At 42.6% G+C, this 16,726-nt stretch overlaps 1 pseudogene; it reads right to left on the reverse strand.

Moving 5' to 3' along the window:
- Positions 1–1,048: 1,048 nt before the first annotated feature.
- Positions 1,049–2,049, reverse strand: LOC102833328 (annotated as a pseudogene).
- Between the last annotated feature and the right edge of the window lie 14,677 nt (positions 2,050–16,726).

The following is a 16,726-nucleotide window of genomic DNA, read 5'->3' on the forward strand; positions in this document are numbered from 1 at the left end:
TCAGAAATCCTGTCCTTTCAATACTGGGGGACATTTTTCTAAGCATTTAAAAGTATTCCACAGAGTCGGTACTGAATCAACAGCACTTACCAACAACAACTTCAACTGTCTTTGCAATGTCTTGCAATAAGATATATCTTGTATTCTTCTTGTGTCCCCTTTCCCTAATTAATCAGATTCCTTTCAGCTCTTGCAATTGTTCTTTTCCTCCTTTACATTCTATTTCCTTTCGAGTCAGTCCTCCATTTAATTTCATTCACTCCTTCATTTTGTCCTCTAACCACCCCATTCACCGAGTGCCAAAATCAGTGGGCATCTATTCTTCTTTGTTTTACCCTACTGCTCGTCACGATTTGACATCATTGGCTATGCCCTAGTTTCTGAGGTCAAGTAAATGCTATGGAATGAATAAATGACATGTATGGTCATAGAATGTTGAACCCTAAAAACCATCAGACTGAGTTGCTCAGTTTGGGTAAAGGATAATAATTTGTCGAAAATCACAATTTAAGCTGGTAGGGAAGCCCAGTGCTGAGACCTCTGTAGCATCTGATTGCTGGTATTCTGAGCTAGTCTACCAGATAAATATACAAATCTGACCCTGGCCAACTCCATGATTGGTTGAGCTGGAATATGTGCAAGAAGATAGATTTGTCCTTTCTGTCACTTCACCCTCCTTCACCTCCCAAGGGCCTCCACCCTCAGGCTGGTCTTTTGCTGATCATGACACCATTGGATCAATACTAAAAGGAGAAATTGATTGAAAGTGCCAACTTGAATCCTTGAAAATGCCATGATGCATTGATAAAGGTAAACTGATCAGAATTTGTTTGTTTGTTTTGCGGGGGTGGAAGGGAGGGCTGGATAGTATACTTTATTGATGATACATGACAAGACTGGGCTCTCTAAGCCAGGGGATCTGGATGGAAACTGAGGATGGGATCTTCTCAGTGTATAGGGGGATTAGAGTTGGGGTAAGGACTTCCAGCCACTGAGGGCCTCTCTCTTCCTCTAGTGCTGTTTCTGGGGTTGGTGGTCCAGGGGGCCTTTATTCTTTGGAGGCCATATAGACCATAAGATCCACCACCCTGTTGCTGTAGCCGAATTCATTGTTATACCAGGAAACGAGCTTGACAAAGTGGTCATTGAGGGCAATGCCAGCCCCAGCATCAAAGGTGGAAGAGTGAGTGTCACTGTTAAAGTCACAGGAGACGACCTGGTCTTCAGTGTAGCCCAGGATGCCTTTTAGAGGTCCATCTGATGCCTGCTTCACCACCTTCTTTATGTCATTGTATTTGGCAGCTTTCTCCAGACAGCAGGTCAGGTCCACCACAGACTCATTAGGAGTAGAGACACAGAAGGCCATGCCAGTGAGTTTCCCAGTCAGTTCAGGGATGACCTTACCCACAGCCTTGGCAATACCGGTAGATGCAGGAATGATGTTCTGGGCAACCCGTGGCCATCACACCACAGTTTCCCAGAGGGGCCATCCACTGTCTTCTGGGTGGCAGTGATAGCATGGACTGTGGTCATGAGTCCCTCCGCAATGCCAAAGTTGTCATGGATGACCTTAGCCAAGGGGACCAAATAGTTGTTGGTGCAGGAGGCATTGCTACAATCTTGAGGGAGTTGTCCTACTTCTCATGATTCACGCCCCATCACGAACGTAGGGTCATCAGCAGAAGGGGCAGAGATGATTACCCTTTTGGCACCACCCTTCAAGTGAGCCCCAGCCTTCTCCAAGGTTGTGAACACACCAGTGGACTGTACAACATATTCAGCACCAGCCTTACCCCACTTGATGTTGGCGGGATCTCACTCCTGAAAGATAGAGATGGGCTTCCCATTGATGATAAGCTTCCCATTCTCAGCCTTGACAGTGCCACTGAACTTGCCATGGGTGGAATCATACTGGAACATGTAGACCATGTAGTTGAGATCAATGAAGGAATCGTTGATGGCAACAACCTCCACTTTGCCAGAGTTAACAGCAGCCCAGGTGACCAGGAGCCCAATTCGGCCAATTCCGTTGACTCCAACCTTCACCATCCTGTCTCAGGGATGCGGCTGGTACTGGAAGAGAAGCTGTGACTGCCAGTCGAATGGGTAGGAGCAGAGAGCCAAAACTGATCAGAATTTTACTTCCCAGTTAAAAATGCTGCAGAGGAAAACATTGGGAAACTCTAAAGCTTTATGCATTCTAGGGTTTCTTGCACTTACAGACACTCTGCACATTGTCATTTGTACAAGTACCAAGTCAGCTTTCTATGTCTGCTTCTAATGTGTTCTAGTGACTTTTTGCACTTGGGAAGATTCAAACTAGGAAACCAACCATTGCTGTCAAGTTGATTCTAACTAAAGGTAACCCCTACTTCATAGGGTTTCCACAAGCTACGATCTTTGGGAAATAGATCACTAGGTACCTCAGAGTAGATTTGAACCATGAACTTTTTTACTAGCAGCAAGTGCTTAACTGTTTATAAGACTCAGCAATTCCAGGAAGCTTCAAAAAGTTCATGGAAAAATTCCATTATCTCTTAATTCCATTTTTCCTCAAGCTTTTTGAATCCTCCTTGTACAGTGTAAGGAAAAGGAAAGTACTTTTGAAAGGAAACAGGGTGGGAGGGAGTCAAGAGAGGAAGAGAAGGGAGGAAATAGATCAACCTAAGCAATTCCCATATGTGTCTGCCTCTTCAATTCAAGGAAACTCTTTTCCTCATATGCAACAACCAAGGAGTTTTAGACTCTAACTTGTATCGCATAGACCCCTCTTTGTCTGAGCTCTGGTAGGGGTCCTTACACTGATGGAAAACAGGGCAGGATCCCTTATATTATATGCCATTTACCACGGGGTCCAGTGCAGAGTGATGAGCAGCCTGGAACTCTGATGGGCACAGAGGACTAGAAATAAGTTCCTTTGTTTCTAAAAACTTACACAATGTTATCAGGATTTGGAAAAAGCAAACGAGCTGTTGGGTTTCCCTTCTTTTTCTATCCTGCCAATGTTTTACTAATAGACTTTAAATATTACAACAGCCTAATCCCTGTTGTCCTGGAGCTTTTTCTTTTCGTATTTCTTTTTTTATTATTTTCATTTTACTTATTTGATTTTGTAGGACAGCCAAGGGCTAGCTTGCCTTTATTATCTTGATGAAGATAACAAATGTGGAAAATGCTTAGAAACAATAAAACACCATAGAACTGTTAGTCATTATTATTATCAGTTATTAACCAATGCTGATTCCCTTTAGGAAGGGTTTGGAATATCTGTGTCCCACTTAGCCACCCTGTGTGCTGTTTGTTATCTTATGATGTGGAGTAAGACAAGGAAAAGGGAGAAAACAAGAAAGCTTCCATGTATCGCATGTTATCAGAAATAAAAAGGATGTTTGTTTAGAGATTTAAAGAATCATTATCAAATAACTATTATATGGGGGGACAATGCACTGGTGAGCTACGTAGTCACTGACCTCAAAGACATTAATGTAAAGTAGGAAGAAAGACATTGAAAAATGATTATCCAAGTAAATGTATGATTACATAATGGGAAGGATGAATGGGGACCTAGTAGAGAACATAACAGGAGGCATGAATTAGGTGAAGAGAGGCATTCAGAGTCTAGTACAGTGCCTGGCTACAGGCTGTGTACCAGATAAACATCCATTGAGTAAGTGGAGAGTAAGTGAAACAAATAATAATCTTGCTGAATAAGTAAATTTTTAAGCTGAGAACTGGTAGGTAAATACCCCATCTTGCCAAGTAAAGAGCTTGGGTCCTTTAGAGAACTGAAAAAGGCCAGTAAATATGATGAACAAGGAGGAACCTTATGCTGCATAACATTGTGGTCCCTAGGAAGGGGCTTGGGCATCTGTTCTAACTTAGCCAGCTAGCCTGGGAAGTTTTAACTTGGATATATTTGTTTGCTGTGGCTGCTGTAACAAAGTACTACAAACTGGGTTATTTCAAACAAAAAAAGGGATGAACTCACCACCATTCTGGAAGCTAGAAGTCTCAATTCAGAACATTGGCAGGGTCATGTTTTTTTCTTTGAAGACTCTAGAGGAAGTTCCTTACTTGTTTCTTCCAATTTCTGGTAACCCTGCCATTTGTCTGTAGCAACATAGCTTCTATCTCTGTCTTCATCTCCACATGGCCATCTTCCCTCTGTGTCTTTCTCTGGTTTTATGCCTCTTAACATCTACTAAGGACACTGGTCATATTGGATTAGGGTCCACCCTACTGCTATGTGACCTCATGTGAGTGCAATTAACTATATCTGCAAAGGTGTGTTTCCAAATAAGGTCATATTCACAAGTATTGGTAGTTAGAGTTTGAACATTTTTTTTTTTTTTTTGTGTTTCTGTCATTAGTTTTCATCTCCTTTTGATGTCTTCATCATCATTCAATTTTTTTTTTTTTTTTTTTTGGTGAACACAATTCAACCCAAACACCAGGATTAGCCTAATCTGATTTAATCTCTAAAAGGATCACTCTGCTTGGTGTGTAAAGTGAGGAGACCATGTATGTATCAAACTAGTATAGGAATCAAAGTGAACAATAATCATAGCTAAGATTAAGATGTGGGTAGTACAGATGGAAATAAGTGGTCCTAATCATGAGATATTTGGGATTTAGAATTAAGAGGTTTTGATGCATGACTGCAAGGAGAAGGAGATGGCCAAAGATGACCTCACATTTTTGGCTTAGGGTATTGGGAAGATGAAGTTGGGAACACTGGCAGAGTTTGGGGTTGGTGGTGATCATGGATTTAATTTGAGAAGTAAAAAAATGTCTTGGTGAGATGAGAAGAGTGTATCAAGTCTGGAAAGTGTAAACTGTCTTGATCAGGGCTCTCTAGCAAAAGAGAATCAGTCAATAGATCAATTGATTGATTGGATAACTGATCTAGTGATATATAAAAAAATAATAATAAGATGCCAGATTCACTTCAAGGAAGTCTGTATTACCTTGACAAAGATAACAAATTTGGAAAATGCTTTGGAAATTACAAAACACCATAGAAACATTAGTCATTGTTATTGACATTTCTTAACCAGTGCTGGTGCCCTTTAGGAAGGGTTGGGCAAGTCTGCCTCCCATGATGTGAAGTAGATGCTTTGGAAATTATAAAACTGGCAAATCCAAAATCAGTAAGTCACGTGACCACTAAAGACGACTTCAGGCTTGCATCTCCAAATCCATAAATCAGGTGACAGGAAGAATAAAGAATGAGGGAGTTCTGGCAAAATGTCTCTTATAGTCTGAAGGCAAAACATACCTAAGGGAAGTTGTTCTTAAGGTCTTCAACTGACCACATTATGAAAGGTCATCTGTTTTATGTGAGGTCAACCGATGTCATCACGTGCAACTGCTTCATGACAGCAACTAGACTGAAGTTTGACCAAATGACTGGGCACCATAGCGTAGTCAAATCGACACAAACAACTCACCATCACAGACACCACACTTCTTTGTCTCCATGATTGGTATTTCTTAATACATCTCTTCCTAAAACACTTTGCTTAGACTCTGGTTCAGCAAACTGTCAACAGACAGTGCGGCACCACAGAGAGCTCTTCCCCAGGGATGAAAAAAACAAGCAATGGCGAAGCATCATTTTCATTGGTAGGGGTATGATTTCAAAGTTCCTCCCAAATAGGTCACACTATCATATTAACTAATCCGAGATCAATTGCTTACTTCCCTGACCTCCATTGTTCTCTAGTTTTTCATCTCTTTTTTTCACTTCTTCTGATAATGTTTCCTTCTACAGATCGTCTCAATTAAATGATAAAAGTCTTTTTAATGCCTTTGATTTATAAAGAAAGATCTTATGCCTTGGGCTAAGGCAAATGAGGCCATTGGCAGAGAAAGAGAGGCAGGCTGGACCCTACCCTGGGTGAGCAGCCTTTGTCCTGGGGGGCATCTAACATGGTGATTGAGGTGGAATCAGATCCACAGATCCCCAAATGAAAACTGAAACTTGGAGGGGCAGAAAAGAGCTGCTTATATAGTTTTCTCCCCTACCAAGAGAATCTTACTGTACCTTCCCAACTCAAACCTCCACAGTTTTTGTTTCTCTCTCTCTCACTTCTCTTATCCCCCAACAGCTTTATTAAGCTGTAACTCACATGCCATGAAATTCACCAACTTAAATGGGACAATTCAATGACTTTAGTGTATTTATAGAGCTGTACAGCCTCATCTCAATCAATTTTTGCATATTTTCATCACCCCCAAAAAGAACCCCTGTACAGTTAGCAGTCACTCCCCAGTCTTAGGAAACCATTAATCTGTTCTTGGTTTCTATGGATTTGCCTATTCTGAACACTGCATGTGGTCTTCTGTGATCTGTGTTTTGTGTTAACAGAGGAATGTGTTGCCTTTTGCTCAGAGTTCCTTTATTAAGTAGTGGAATCTCCCGCACTGACCCTAAATCACAGGCAGGTAACCTGGAGTGGGTTCTGGAGTGCCCAGGCATCTTGCCTTGCCTCAGGCTCCTCTGAGGAGGGAGGCTCCTCTGGGGAGGGGGATCAGGGCTTCAGAGTTACCTCCTGTCTCATCACTTTCAGAACACTAAAGGCCAGTTTTTGTTCTGGCCCTGGGGTGCTCCCTGAGGCTCAGCGCTCCAGGTGACTGGAAAGCCTCAGGCCTACAAGCATTTCTGGTCAGGATTCTCCACCTTTTTTAACCAAAGCAGGGCCAGGAGTGGGGCAAGTTGAAGCTGAAAAACAGGGCTGAGGACAAGGCCAAGCCTCCCAAATGTCTCACATTGGAGCCACAGAGAAGGAGTTCCTCCCTAAAATCTTCCCTCTGCTGGTGCCAACATTCCTCAGATAGCAGTTCCTTCCTTTGGGCAAATCATAAAAACTCCCTTCACGTGTTTACAGCTTTAGTTTACTGAGCACTTCTGCGCATATTGCTTTTGCAATATCTTTCATTCTATTAGTTTTGATAGAGCACTATCCATCTGTTTCTCTGTAAGGAGGTTGCTGAGGACACATGCTTTGCCTCATTGGTGCTCGCAACACCGCTTTACACTTAGCTCTATTATGGCACTTAGGACATTTATGATTGCTATTGTTTACACAGTGTATTTCCCCTTTAGGCTGTGAGCAACTACAGGGCAGAGGCCTATGAACTCTGCAGATTGCAGGGTGCATAGTAGGTAGACAAGAATAGGAAGTGGGAGAGCTCACAGCAATGCCAGTTTGCAGGAGGAAGGCACAGCTTAAAGACAGTAAGTGAACCAGCTCTGTAAGGGAGGTAGGTGCATCTTAGAATGATCAAACATTTGAGATCAAAAGGGCAGTATTGACCCAAGGATGAAGTTTAGAAGGGTTAGGAAAGGATGAATGGAAACAAGAAGTACAGGGAGGAAGTGAGGTAAGAGATGTTACATATTAGGGATTGCAATGACATGAAACAAAATGCGTATGACTTGTTGAATAGGAAACTAATCAGCTCTGCCAATCTTCCTCCACTTCACAATCAAAAAAAGAAACTCCATTTCACCCAAGGACACTATTCAGTAAGGTACTTGAACCCAAGTATTGCTACTCCAGATTCAGTGTTTTTATCCCTTTGCACAGGTTTGCAGTTGACAAAGAGCATATGCTGTCTCCAGTGACCATCATAATAGCCTTATAAGGTGGGTACATTTTTTCAGAACTTAGCTATTAAAGGATACAAACTCACAGATGTTAGGCAGCTTCCTGGTCAAACCAACTTAAAGCAAGGACTTTGTAGAATACATTCAAATACTGATTCTGTCTTATTTAACACTCAGAGCCACAGTGACCTCGTTCTAAAATGGGAACTGTAAACCCTACCTTGGTGATGGAGCTATAGAATAAGCACTGGACTGCTAACTACAAGATTGACAGTTCAAACCCACCAGCCACTCTGTGGGAGACAGGTGAGGTTTTCTGCTCCCATAAGATTTACAGTCTCAGAAACCTAATGCAGGGTACCTATGAGTTGGCACCAACTCATCGGCACTTAACAACAACAACAACCTTACAGGCGTTTCTGAGAATTATAGACAATGTAGGCCAATGGTTCATTCATAGTAAGCTATCAGTGATAGGTTGTTGTTGTTAAGTGCTGTCGAGTCGGTTCTGATCCATAGTGACCTTGTATAGAGTTTCCGATGAGGGACTGGTAAGTTTGAACCACCAACCTTGAGATTAAGCTGACCTTGTGGTCCAGTGCTTACCTTTCAATGCCACACCAGGACTCCCAGTGAAAGGAAGCTATTATTATTACCAGTCTGAAGTTTGAAGCCAAAAGTTACATCTTCATTTTCTAACTCTGCTCTTATACTATCTTTTTTGAAAATGTAAATATCCTGGAAGGAATACAGCTCTAAGATCCTAATATCAGAGCAAAAAGTAAGAAAGTTGAGTATTGAGAAGATGGAATCCCTGAGTGGTACCCATGGATAATGCAGTCTGCTACTAACTAAATGATTGGAGGTTTGAATCTACCCAGAGGTGTCTTGAAAGAAAGGCCTGGTGATCTACAGGAAAATCAGTCATTGAAAACCCAACAGAACATAGTTCTATTCTGATACACATAGGGTTGCTATGAGTTATAATTAACTCAGTGACAATTTGTTAACTAGTATTAGAGAGAAGCTGCAAGAAAGGGAAAGGATACTACAACTCGGAGGTTGGAGGTGATATGCATAAACTTTACGTTCAAACATTTTCCTCTGTGTGGTCTTAGGTAGGTATAGGCAGGTGGGACTACAAACACCTGTGGTCTCTATGTTTCATTATTCAACCCACCCTTCCCGTTAAAATACTCAAGAACTATGAAGCAGAACTTGGGAAGGTAGCGCCCACAGGTCCCTCTCTCTCCTGCTCATCATGACAATGCCTGGTGCCTTGCTCCCTCTGTTCCATCTTATTTACTTTATCCCTTGGGGGACAACATTTTGAAAGCCCAGACTCTCCCCTAAAACTGAGTGGGTAGATGTCCGGAATGGTTATGCATCAGAGAAGCATATATTTGTTTGACTTTGATGTGTCAGCCCTTGTCTGCATACGTCTCCTTTGCAGTGTTAGGAACACGAGGCCGTGGAAGATGAAGTGTCACCTCTTGTCTTGGCTACACTTGGAATGAATAGCATACTCACTCTGAATTCATTTGGTGTTTATGGGAATATCATATGTAGTTCTGTCGACTCTCCCTACCCATTATAATGCAGTTACCGTAGATAATGCTCTCCTAGTGCAATATGTTATCACCATTTTAACAACCTGACATACGATCGGCTCATATTATCACTTAAATGAATCCATTAAGCAGTGAGAGGCTTCCAGGAGTCGGATGTGAGAGTATCAAATGGACAAACCTGTGCTACTTCCAACACAGCAGACTTCATCAGCTGGACGGACGGCTCATCCAGCCAGCTTGCCTGAGAACTTGCAAAAACTGTTCTCATTTTCAGAGGCTAGGTTAGACCTCAGGCCCTGAGAGACGAAAGCAACTCTTATGACACCCCTCTTTCTGTAAATCAGAAATGTTAGTGCCAAAGAACAGTGCAGTGAGATAATGAACTTCGAAACTCCAGTTCCAGAGCTGAGCAGTTTTAGTCTGAGGAATGCAGTAGACTATACCAAAGTCTCAACTTGTGCTTATTTGAAACAACCAGTTGCCTGTGGAGTTTGATCTGAAGGATAAGAACAGCATCACTAGTATTTATAAAATGCATGCCTGCTTACAAAATCTTGGGAGCTATGATATTTTATTTGATTCTTACAAGCACCTGGTAAGATAAACACTAATGTTATCCCCATTTTACAGATGAGCAACAGGAGCTAATCATCAAGTCAGCCTCATTGGATTAATAGGACAGATGAAATAATGCATGCTAAATGCCCAGCCCTTTTATTATGTGCTGGAGTCTTTTAAACAATTAGGTATTCAGCTACTAAGTAAAGAAAGGGTTGGAGGTTTGAGACCTTGCACAGACACCTCGGAAGAAAGTCTTGACAATCTACTTCAAAAAGCTCACAGCCACAGAAAACCCAGTGGAGCACTCCTCTGCTGTGACACACAGATCACCATGAGTCAGAGCGCACTGGATGACAACCGGTTTTGCTTGTTGTTGTTGTTTTTTCACCTTCATATACAGTAAATCTGTGAAAACCAGAACCTGTGTAGGACAGAAACCTGTCAGAAAAGGAAAACCCAAAGATTTCCCACTAACTCTGTTACGGAGTCCTGGTGTGGCACTGTGGGTTAATGCGCCACACTGCAAAACCATTTGAACTGCAAGGTTGCTGGTTCAAGCTCACCATCTGCTCCTTGGAAACCCTATACAGGGTCGCTATGGGTCGGAACCGACTCTATGGCACTGCACAACAACAACAACAACAACGTTGTTACTGTTGTTGTGCAGTGCTCTTGAGTCGATTCAACTTATAGCAACCCTGCATACAGTGTCCAAGCAGTGAGACTGGTGGGTTTGAACCAATGACCTTGAGGTTCAAACTGACCTTGGGTTCCAAAAGTGGTAAGACTATATACCCTCCCCAAGGTGGAAAACCAGGATATATCGATCTCCTGTACACACTCACACACATATACACACACGCACACATATGTGAACTGATATCTTTCACCAACCATGAAACCCATGAAACATCTATGTCCAGAGTCTTTACTGGGGCCTCATTATGTAGGCATGGTTGATTGGATCAGGCCACATTCCCTAAGGTCAGCTGATATTAGAAGGTAGTCTTTCAGGCCAGGCCCAACTCTACCTCAGTCATTTCATTAATAATCAGCTCTCAAGAGTCTTCTGAAGGCCGAAAGATAACAAAAGTATTTCAATTATTCAAGAAATTTCAAGGTTTTTTTTTTTTTTAATTTTCTTGCAGAACCCAAAGATAAAGCCCAAATTGCTTTGTTTTTCTTCTTATTATTAAGTGTCATCAAGTTGGTTCTGACTCATAACAGCACTGCATAGGGTTTCCTAGGTGCAGCTGGTGGGTTTGAACCACTGGCCTTCCAGGATAAGCAGAGCACTACTTATCCTACAGCACCACACCAGAACTCCCCAAATTACTTTAGGTAAAGTCAATGTATAGAGGAAACGGTGGCTTAGTGGTGAAATTCTCACCTTCCATATGAGAGACCTGAGTTCAGTTCCTAGCCCTGCACCTCATGTGTAGCCACCACCTGTCTGTCAGTGGATGCTTATGTATTACTATGATGCTGAACAGGTTTCAATGGATCTTCCAGACCAAGAGTAGGAAGAAAGGTCTGGTGATCTACTTCTGAAAATCAGCCAATGAAAACCCTATGGACCACAACTGGAAGTGAATCTGACGCAGCACTGGGTAGCATTTCATTCCATTGTATATGGGGTCACCATGAGTTGAGACGAACTTGATAGCGGCTATTAATAACAACAGTTAATGTAGTCCCCACACACAGCTTTGACAGCACATAGGACTCTGGCAAGTATTTGTCTTATCAAGGCAACCTGACTGCAACTCTCTTAGAAGCAGCCCTGTCAAGCCAGTTTGCTTTCCGTAGCTCCAAACTTTTCTCCTGGAAACAGCAGTCAAGAAACCAAACGACATATTGTATTAGGCAAATCTACTGCACAGGATCTCTTTATTGTTGAAGAGCAAAGATGTCAGCTTGAGGACTAAGGTGCACCTGACCCAAGCCATGGTATTTTCAATAACCTCATATGCATATAAAAGCTGGACAGCGCATAAGGAAGACCATAGAAGAATTGATGCATTTGAAATATGGTGTTGGAGGAGAATATTTGAAAGTGCCATCAGAACCATCTGGGCTGCCAAAAGAACCATCAGATCTGTGCTGGAAGAAGTGCAGCTAGAATGTTCCTCAAAAGCCAGGATGGCCAGACTTCATCTCTCATACTTTGGACATATTGTCAGGAGGGACCAGTTGCTAGAGAGGGATATCATGTTTGGTAAGGTGGAGGGTCTGGGAAAAAGAGGAAGACCCCCAGCGAGATGGATTGGCCAAGTGGCAGCGTCAATGGGCTCAAGCGTGGCAACAATAGTGAGGTTGGTGCAGGACCGGGCAGTGTTTCATTCTGTTGTGCATGGGGTCACTGTGAGTTGGTACCAACTCGATGGCACCTAACAACAGCTACAACTGTTCCCAACCTGGGCCCTTCCATCTTGAGGAATTCTAATGGATTGACTCTCTCCACCTTGTTTGAAACATTCTTATGTGCCTTTTCATTCTCCTTCTGAATCTCCCTATTTCCTACCAGGTCAGAAGGAAAAAGAGAGGGCAATAAAAGGAAATTAAAGGGCAGTGCTATAAATTTTGGTCACTTTACAATCATGTCCTACACCAAGAAGCTGCAAATGGCATTCACTTGCCAATCAACAACTTGGGAGAGCCAGAAGAGTGAAGAGGACTTAACACCCACCAGGAGTCATGATACCTATGACCCAGCATGGCACAGGACTGCCCCAGAAGAAAGGACTTCACCGGAGTAGGACCTGAAGGTCTGAGGGTGCATACTTTTCCCTCCAGACATTTCCATCCCTACACTCTTTCAGTAGGTTGTCTGAACAAAGAGGCACAAAGATAATGTGGCCTGTGGAAAAGTCATTCAGTGGTAATTTCTTGAGCTGGAAAAGCCAGGGAGGTACTTGGGTGAGTCCCAGACAAAAAGAGGGCATTTCCTGACTAGCAGAGCAGGTTTGCCATAAAGAAACCAAAAGAGGATTTTGCCCCATGTTTGGTTAATGAATGGGGTAAAAACAAAAAAGGAAACTTCCTCAGCTCTTTACCTCTACCATCACATAAATTGAAACAGACAGAATTACCATTGATAGAAATTAAAAACAAATAAAAAGGGTACACAGAGCTGATTCTGAGAGTTCAAACTCCATTACCAGCTGATTTACTGAGCAGTGACCTGTGATTGTTGGGGAGGGGGTGGTGGCGAGGTGTCTGTGTGGATTCCGTCAACCCCATTGCTGTGTGGCACACCAGTCAATAAGCTATTTAATTTAATGGGAAGCAGTATTGACCAGCCGGAGAATGCAACTCACAAAAGATGCAGCTGCAAGGAGAAGATAAAGTCTTCAACCTGGCGTCTCTCTCAGGGCAGCTACCTCTTTGGCATCTTCTCTGTCAAAAATCAGATTAGGGATCCTGGGATTTACAGGGTGCTGGGGTCCCAAGGGGAAAGTGCTTAGGAGGGATTTCCACCACTGGGAGATGGAGTCATTGAAAGATGATTGGAGGGGAGATTGGTAAGGAAATGGGAAAGAGATCTTCTAACCTGAGGACAATGCTTTAGATGACCTGTCAGGGTGATGGAGGCCAGAAATGAGCAGGCCAGCGATTCCTAAGGGAAACCCATCAGCCGCATCCCAAGAGGAGAATGAGCCCATCTGCTTGTTTCATTTTTTATGGGGTCAGATCAAGAATGAAATCTTTCCAGAAGCAGAAGGACTCTTTGCCCATCACAAATTGAAGCTGAGAAAACTGAGAAGGTCATGTGTCACGCCACTAGAGCTGCAGATGGGGGTAGATGGGAGAGGAGTTTAGAAATGGGTATTATTATATGCCATTGAGTTGGTTCCAACTAGTTGTTGCAGTTGTTACTAAGTGCTGTCGAATCTGTTTCAATTCTTAGGGACCCTGTATAAGGTTTCCAAGAACTGGTGGGTTTGTGGCTACCAGTTCAGTGATTAGTCCACAATACCACTGTTGTAAGTGATGTCAAGTTGATTTCAACCCATAGCGACCCTGTATAGGGCTCTTTGGAGCAGCTGGTAATCTTGAACTGCCGACCTTGCAGTTCAAATGGAGGGCTCAAAAATGGATTGTTGTTAAGTGCCGTTGAGTTGATTCCAACCCATAGTGACCCTGTATAGGGCTGCTTAGGAGCAGCTGGTGAACTTGAACTGCCGACCTTGCAGTTCAAACAACTGCAGTCTGACACATTAGCCCCAACATGATACCAGGACTCCAGACATCACACTTATTGTTGTTGTTATGTGCCGTGCAGTTGGTTCCAACTCATAGCGACCCTGTACAGGGGTTTCCAAGGCTTTAAATCTTACTGGGAGCAGAAAGCCTCATCTTTCTCCTATGGAACAGCTGGTAGTTTCAAACTGTTGACCTGAAGGTTCACAGCCCGATTCATAACCACTATGCTACAAGAGCTCCTTAGCCATCACCCTAGGGCTGGGTTAATTACTTGTTTGATCAAATGTAGCAAGCTAATTTTTAAGTTGATAATTTTATATGGTCCTCAAATAATGTTATAAATTTTGGCAGAAAAAAGGCTCCCCACCCTTGTTCTAAGGAAAGTTAATCTTTCTTGTTCACCTTGCCAAGCTAATGGGCCTTGTCTTCAGGTTGAGTAGATTTCTGTGGGGGATGTGGCAACAGATAAAACCATACTGGAGGAACAAATTGAGAGTGCGATCAAAGAAAATAGCCAACCCATGTTATTGTTTTGTAAAGTGACATCGAGTCGATTCCAACCCATAGCAACCCTGTATAGGGTTTCCAAGGAGCAGCTGGTGATTTTGAACCACCGACCTCGCAGTTCAAACAGAGGGCTCAGAAATGCATTGTAGTTGTTGTTAAATGCTGTTGAGTTAATTCCAACCCATAGCGACCCTGTATAGCGTTTCCAAGGAGCAGGCTGGTGAGTTTGAACCACTGACCTTGCAGTTCAAACAACGTTGCAGTCTGACCCATTAGCCCACAGCACCACACCAAAAAACAGAGTGGGTAATGGCCTAGAAAAGGAACTGGTTCAATGTCCACCTACCATCTCAACACACACATTTTGGGAAAGTGAGACCCAGAGAGGGGAAGTGGCCTGCGTAACCTGACGAAGGGAAACACAGCAGAACCACTTCCCTCCCTCCACATTCAGTGCTGCTGCTCTGGTATATGTACTGATACACAGGATTTGAGACATTCCTAATCTCAGCACACACAGTGGGTTCTGGACACAAAACACAAAGGTCTGAGGTTTAAGGAACACACATAGTATGTTAAAGACTAGTCGATAGAACTGTCTCATAGAATAATAATTATTTCTTTGGTAAATATATAAAGAGTACTTATTTATGCACCAGGCACTATCTTAAGGGCTTGATAAATGTGTGCTCCTTTAATACGCATTGCAACCCTATAATGTAAGTACTATTTTTATCCAGTTTTACAGATGAGGAAATAGAGGTATGGAACAGTTAAATAACTTTTTCCAATGCCCACGCAGCTAGTGAATGGAAGAGCAGATGTTTGAATTCAGGCAGTCTGACTTAGAGGCCAGACAATTCCAGCTGCTGTATCAATCAGGTTGTTCCAGAGAAACAGAACCAATAGTGTGCATCTTTGTGTGTATATATGTGTGTGTATTGTATGTTGTTGTTAAGCCTGTTGTATTGATTCCGACTCATAGTGACCCTGTATAGGGTTTCTGAGGAATGGCTGGTGAGCTTTAATTGCTGACCTTGTAGTTCAAACTGACCTTGCAGTCCAGTGCATTAACCCACAGTGCCACACCAAGATTCCAATGTTGTATATGTATATTTTTTGTTGTTGTTGATGTTAAGTGCCATTGAGTCAGTTCCATCTCACGAGGAGTGGCTGGTGAGTTTGGACCAAAATGAGTTCTGGTGTGGCACTGCAGTGTAATGCAGGGAACCACAAGGTTGTTTTGAACCGCAAGGTTAGCAATTCAAACCTTACCAGCTGCTCCTCAGAAACCCTATACGAGGTCACTATGAGTCTTAACATCAAAAAAGGTGTGCAACAGGTTTGTATTCTTTCACCATAATTTATTCAACCTGTATGCTGAGCAAATATTCCGAGAAACAAGGTTATATGAAGAAAAATGTGGCATCAAAATTGGAGGAAGACTCATTAACAACCTGAGATATGCAGATGATACAGCCTTGCTTGCTGAAAGTGAAGAGGACTTAAACCATTTACTGATGAAGATCAAAGAACACAGCCTTCCGTATGGATTACATTTCAATGTAAAGAAAACAAAAATCCTCACCACTGGACCAATAAACAACATTCTTATCAACAGAGAAAAGACTGAAGTTGTCAAGGACTTTGCTCTTCTTGAATCAACCATCAACACTCATGGAATCAGCAGTCAATAAATCAAATGACATATTGCATTAAGTAAATCTCCACACAACATTTTTAAAGTGTTGAAGAGCAAAAATGTCAGCTTGAGGACTAAGGTGCGCCTGACCCAAGCAATAGTATTTTCAATAACCTCATATGCATGTGAATGCTGGACAGTGAATTAGGAAGACCATAAAAGAACTTTTGAGTTATGGTGTTGGAGGAGAATATTGAAAGATCCAACTGATCTGTGTTGGAAGAAGTGCAGTCAGAATGCTCCTTTGAGGTCAGGATGGCCAAACTTTGTCTCTCATACTTTGGAAATACTGTCAGGAGGGACTAGTCGCTGGAGAAGGATATCATGTTTGGTAAGGCAGAGGGTCAGAAAAAAAGAGGAAGACCCCCAACGAGATGGATTGGCAAAGTGGCAGCATCAGTGAGCTCAAGCATGACAACATTTGTGAGTTTGGCCCAGGATCGGGCAGTGTTTCATTCTGTTGTGCATAGGGTCGCTATGAGTTGGTACCGACTCGATGGCACCTAACAACAACAATGAGTTGGAACCGACTTGAGGAACAGAACAACAACTTATAAGAGTTTCAAA

Source organism: Chrysochloris asiatica, unplaced genomic scaffold (assembly GCF_000296735.1).
Source record: "Chrysochloris asiatica unplaced genomic scaffold, ChrAsi1.0 scaffold00009, whole genome shotgun sequence".
Taxonomy (NCBI): domain Eukaryota; kingdom Metazoa; phylum Chordata; class Mammalia; order Afrosoricida; family Chrysochloridae; genus Chrysochloris; species Chrysochloris asiatica.